The 6,402-nt window shown below is 52.4% G+C and overlaps 1 pseudogene; it reads left to right on the top strand.

Moving 5' to 3' along the window:
- The first annotated feature begins 596 nt into the window (after nt 1-596).
- The window catches only part of LOC119292554, a 26,013-nt pseudogene continuing 20,207 nt past the window's right edge, over nt 597-6,402 (top strand).

The following is a 6,402-nucleotide window of genomic DNA, read 5'->3' as shown; positions in this document are numbered from 1 at the left end:
TTCTGCCTCGGTGGTTTGGAACTCCCCTATCCGAGCCCGCTGTGGGAGCGACCCTCCCAGTCTGTGCCCCACGGGCACCACGACGCGATCATACAATTTAGGTTGGTTGTCCCCGCTACCATGGCCGGAGGCTACCCCAACTGACTAACCCCTGCAGGACACAAGGCGCACGACGAGGCCCTTGCCTCAGGAGGCAAGGACCACGACGAGCTCCCCCCCCCAAGTTAAGTGATTTCCACGCATAAACACGAGGATGAAAACAGAGCGCAGAAACAGTAGAAACAGCACGCCAATTGAACAGCAACAGTTCGATACACCCCCTTGGGGCACCAGACTACATTCCTTTTGCGCAGGAAAGAAGGAAAAGCAAAATGGGCACGACTTGCCCGACATCAACTCTCGGCAGGGACTTGCGCTGCCTCTGGAGCTCAGCTGGATTCTACCTCCCGCTTCACCGAGGCATGGTGCCAGGCTGACCCGGCACCCTCTCCTAGGAGAGCGTGACGACGAGGGGGCTGGTCGCGACCACCGCTGGAGGAGCTGCCATCCGATGGGGAGTCACCGAAGCTTGGCGAGCCTCGGGTGCCGCTGCCTGCATGCCTCACACCACCTCCATCCCGACCGACGCCGGGGCTGGGCGCACGGCCGCGGTCATCGTCCTCGGGGCAGCATCCGGCGCGACGACCGTCTTGCCCGAACACCCTCACGTAGAGGGTGGCATCGCCGTCAAACTTAAAGTGCAGAGTGCACCATCGGCTCAGGCCGCACACGCGGGCAAACATTTACCAGCCGCGGGTCAGAGCCGCCTCCCCGGCGGAGGAGACCTCCAGAGTAGCCCAGGAGGCCCTGCTGCAGCAACCATCAGCCTGAGGCCAAAGGCCACCCGGGGAGCCAGCCAGAAGTTCTCCTACAAAGAAGCGGGGAAGCGGAAGCCAGGTGCCGGTCGGGTCCGCCGACCACACGACGAACTCCGGCAGTACCTCCGCCGAGCGAGAACGCGACCTTGGGGGTCGCGCAGCCTCGGCGTACCTCTTGTTGGCAGTCGAGCGCTCACCGCTGCGCAGAGGGGTGGCTTCCACGGCCACCGGAGGTCGCAGCAGGGGCCGTAGGGTGCTTGTGAGGGCGGCCTCGTCCACGCATGGCCGGCAGAGAGCCAGGTCCTTCCCGGCGAGCCTTTCCTTTCTCCGCGGCCGAAAACCTCTTCGGCAGGGCCATGGGATGTCGAGAGGCCAAGAAGAAGAAAGGAAGTAGCAGGAAGAGGCGGACTGGAAGGGCTCACGCCATTCCGTACATATAGCCGGAGGAGGCCAATCGCCGGCGTCCACGATCACAGGTAATCATGGCCTGTTTTGCATGCAGGGAGTTGTCAATTCGTGCAGTTGCCGAGGCGTCGTAGGGAAGCAGGGACGCCCATGTCCAATCAACCGCCATGCGGCACCCAAGGCCGCAGTCTGTTGGGGCCCGCGGCGCTTCGCACTTTCCCCTTCGCTTCTCTGCTAAGCCAAGTCCAGGCGCGCCTTGGGCCCGGGGGCTACTGTCGGCGTTCTGGGAATGGGGGTACCCAGACTTACCTGCCTGTGGCCTGCGGCGTGGCTCAAGGGGTGACCCAGTACGGCCCATCTTCATCAACACAAGCTCAAGACCCTCGCGAGGGGCCAAGCCTCGTGGGTTGGACGATAGGAAGCTTCCTCAGGCACGGCCTCATCAGGCTGGCTCGCAAGGAGGCACAGAGATCAAGGCGGGGAACATCACGAGGTGCCCGTGACGCAAGCCATGACGATCAAAGCCAGGCGGGCGCCAGGCAGGCGTCGACCTACGCAGAGTCCTTGTTTCCTCTTTGGTGCAAAGGGAGCAAGCGCAGGCAAGAGTATCAAGCAAAGGCAACCATTTCGGTGCAACAAGACCAAGACCAGCAGAACGGCAGGATGGAGGTCATCGTGGAGCCCAAGCCGGCATCACCGCCAGAGCCTTTGGCAGGTGCAGACCGACTTTAGTCAGGATAAGTGTACTAGATGTTCCCCTTCAAAATGGCCAATGTTTGGCGCTGTTCCCGCTCAATATTTGGGAAGAGGACCAGGGCCTTGCTCTATAAATAGGACTAGCCACTCTCAGGGCAAGCGGGATGTGAACCTTAGCCAACACCACCACCACAAGAACTCCTCCCCTCGCGAGGTTGTTCTTTCTTGTATTGTTCATCATCAGCCCCTGAGGCAATCCACCACGCCACAAACTAGAGTAGGGTATTACACCACAATGGTGGCCCGAACTAGTATAAACCTTGTGTCCCCTGTGTTGTTCTTTGTGTAGTTTAGATCCTTGCGAGGCGGCGAGACGTAGGTAGGTAGGAGGTGTGATCTCCGCGTGCACCCCAGAGTTCGAACCTAGAGGGTCTGCCGGAACCCAAAATCCGATAGGGTCAGAGTTGGCGGCCTGCCGCACAGCAGCACGGCGCTCGGCGGTGCGGCGGCACGGGGCACCAGTCGTCACCTGTCCCTATGCCGGTCGTGGCTCAGGGTGTTCTTCATCGGTAGCTGAAGCGCGGGTGATGTGTGCCTCGTTGCGGCGGTCGTCACGGGCTCACGGCTCACGCACTGTCATGGGGCATCGGGGCAGAGCGGCGGCTGGCGGGTGGCGGCTAGGTTTCGTCGAGGAAGAGAAAAGAGGAGGCGAGTGAAGTAGCGGCTAGGTTTCCTGCATCTGCGTCGAGGGGAACGGCCGCTCGGTCTGTGAGGTGAGGTGAGGACGGAAGCTTGGGCTTGCTAGATGGGCTTTAGGTTAATGGGCTATTCGTATTTTGGTCTACAGGGGCTGTTCGGTCCTCAATACATCAGGACCGAACAGACCATAATTAGTTCGGTCTTAGCATTCTGCAAACCGTTTTTATTCGGTCTTTTCAGTTTCGGTCTTTTCGGGATCAGTCTCGGTCTTTTCGGTTTCGGTCTTCGGTCTTCGGTTTTTATGCCCGGGGCGAGGAGTAACTACTGTAGCTAGCAGTACTGCTGGTACAGTAGTTTTCTTCAAGAAGCGGAATTCAACGAAGTCATGATGGTTCCTTCATCCGAGCAACTTCAAAGTGGGAAAGTGGGCCCGTGATTTGACGACTCATTAGTCATTGTTACTGCGGCGCGACGACCGGGGTGACTCTCCCTTGGAGTTCTGCGTGCATGGCAAGTGGACCAGGATGGTCGACGTCCCACATGTTGGCGAACGGAAGTATTATTTTCAAAATCGAGGAGCAAGGAAACCGCGTGGTATAGTATCACTGCTGATTGTTCTCAAAAAAATAGTATCACTGCTGATTTCTAATTATTTTTTATTTCTGATGAATGCTAGCGTTTCAACTCTTACGACGAAGATTGCCAAACACAGCACATGTTGGATGTCCCACACGTCAGCGAAAGGAGTGGGACATGAATAGCGTGGTAGAGCCCAGCGCAAAAAAACAGCGTGGTAGAGCGTCTCCACTTCTTCCACTTCTGGGTCGGAGACCACATGTAGTAGTACTTAGTGGTATGAACGATACAAAGTGCGACCTGGAGAGAAAGACACGTCTAGTTGGAAGGTCTCGAGGCATACACATAAACAAATATAAAAGTTAATATGTGCCTCCAACTAATATAGTAGTAGTAGAGTACTTAGGCACGTACTCCATAACATCACCATGCATTGCACATACAACATTTAGTGGTAGTACGTAGTAAGAGACAAATGCCGCCCAAGAGTTTCCTTCGCGACCCACTTTAGGGTGTTTGATAGAGTGTATGGTGGGTGCATGAGTCCACACTAGTTTAGCACAAATACACTAGAAGCATGCATGAAGAGAGCATGCATGAAGAGGGGTGTTGAGTTGAGCATGCATGAAGAGGGAACAACTATGCTGAGATGAGAACGCAACCAAACACACCCTATATGCCACGCATGTTCATACCATTTGTGCCTTTGTACTTCACTTACTGCGCTACATTACTCAGGTTCGTGCGTCCACTCGTGGGTACATGTTCATCTCGTAGTTCCAGTCCCACGTGTTCTTCATATAGATGGAATGATCCTTTCATGACACGTGCACCTTGATGCTAGATGTCTCGTGTGTTGGCAAAAGGATGAACAAAGCTCATGTAAAAAAATTAGTGGAAGAACATAGATTCCCGACGACCGAGAAGGAGCAACGAACCTCATGGTGGAGCGTCTGCACTCATAATATTTAATATTATTCAGCGATATAAAATCAACCAATCATCTCCACAGTGGACTGGAAGAGTACGAAACACGGCAACCCAGTGTAGTTACATCATACTAGTACATGGCTAACCCACGCTATCACCATATGTATTGGCTTCCGTGCGACACCTATCTCTAGTAATCCAGCAACCTGTATCGCTTCTCCCTCCTCGTCTCTCTCAAAGTGCGGTGGGCTGGTGTTTTTGCCGTCTATTGAGGTCGGTTAACTCATCACATGTTACCAACATGCCAAGAACATTCTAAAAAAATCCTTTCACGTTCCGTTTTCAAAAAGAAATAAATCCTTTCACGTACGAATTTGACTGTATGCTTTGAGCAACTTGCATGTCCTATACTGCTCCTGTTTGGATACTCTAACTTAGCTAGAGGTTAGACTAACTCATGACTAACCCTGAACTAACTGTAGCCAAAGAGGTGTTTGGGTGATAGGGTTAGATTGACAATAAATGCACTTGATGGAGAGAGAAAGGTGATTTTTCAGTGGTCCCAATAAGAACTATCTCTAGTTAGCACCTCTTGGGTGGGATAGTTCTTTTGGAGGGTTCGGTGCAACTTGCTCCAATTTAAACCCTCATGCTTGGATACTTTAGGGATATTTGAGCCCCAACTAGCTCAAACTAACTCTAACCCATGGATCCAAACAGGGCCTATGGCCAGCCTCAACGCAGAGCAGTAGCATGCACTGGGAAGCGGCACTCTCTCGACCGTCGCACCACTTCAAAGCCGGCGCCAGTGAGAGGTCGCCTCCGCTCTGGTCGGGCATTAATGCGGCACTGACGCTCCAGGGCGACGCTGACCGTTTCACGCGGGAAGCGCGCGCTGGCAAGGGGGTACAGGTTTTGAACCGTTTCAGGTGTAGTACTGGTAGTTTGCAAAACTACTCAATTATTGCACTTAGTTTCCTAAGAAATTGTGGTAAAAAACGTTACTCCACAGCCTGCTTCCCTTCTCCTTCCTCTTCCACCGCCCACGCACATCTGTGGGAAGCGATCGGTCAACCCTTATATAGGAGTGCTAGCACAAAAATATGCATGGATGACCACTAAAATTTCCATATTAAAGCACCGCTCCAGCGGGAGTATGGCGTATGTTGTTACCTACGGCCGGGCCATGGCTACCAGGCGACAGCGACCAGAGAAGAGGCGGTGGGAGGGGAAAGAATGTAGCTACTGTTTGGGTTCACCGTCCGGCTTAAATAAATGCGCACCATCACGTGTACCCGCGGGTGCACAAATTTTAACATACGTGTCTGCTTAAGTGGGCATCACGTAACTAGTGTGTGTGTGTGAGAGAGAGAGAGAGATTCTGAGAGACAGAGTGCGTGTGTACGACTCTACTCTTCGGACATGTACTCAACCTTTTGCATTAGGATATAAGTATAATGGTATTTACTTTAGCTAGTGATTTATGTGGCCATGTTAACGTGGTTGTGTAAAAAAATGTCACTTCCTGCTCGTGATTTGCATTATATAATTACAAGCAAGATGCTCGTGCATTGCACGGAACATCAATATGCATTTTTTACAAAACACATGTTGTGATTGACCCGTGCAGGAGTAATCCCATGTGGAAAAACTAATGATATCTCAAGAATTTTATCGAAAAACTGGTATCTCGAGAATGTCATCAAAAAAAGGTGAGGAGTGGAGCGTGGTGGTGACTGGTGGTCGGAACCGGAGGAGGCATGGTGATGGATGGCACCGGCAGGCGGCAGCGGCCACCATGCTAGATTGTTCCAGAGATTTCCTTTTTAATTGCTGAGCAATGAGGTTGTGGGAGATAAGGATGTGGAGAGAGGTGCGGGTATCTTTTGTAAAATTATCATAGTTTGCTTTCTATCTATCAGATATAGATCATACGGTCTATATTGCAAGATGGCAGGCACACCATCATCGCCAACTCGTTTTTTTATAAGGGTACGGATGATAAGTTTGCTGACTACTAAAGTAAAGTGGAATTTGTCCATGTTATACAAGTAAATTAAGGTGATTGTTTATCATACGGTTAAGGTTGGATGAAGGGTGGTAGGAACAAATGCTCCGCCTAGAGCATTTGTGTGTGAGATGGAGTCTTAGTGTGTGTGTGGGGTGTGTGTGTGTGTGTGTGAGTGTGTGAGAGAGAGAGAGAGAGATGGAGTCTTTGTATGTGTGTGAGAGATAGAGA

The sequence above is a fragment of the Triticum dicoccoides genome, chromosome 4B (genome assembly GCF_002162155.2).
Source record: "Triticum dicoccoides isolate Atlit2015 ecotype Zavitan chromosome 4B, WEW_v2.0, whole genome shotgun sequence".
Classification (NCBI taxonomy): domain Eukaryota; kingdom Viridiplantae; phylum Streptophyta; class Magnoliopsida; order Poales; family Poaceae; genus Triticum; species Triticum dicoccoides.
Note: the sequence above shows the minus strand (reverse complement) of the source record. Positions and strands in the feature narration are given on the sequence as shown.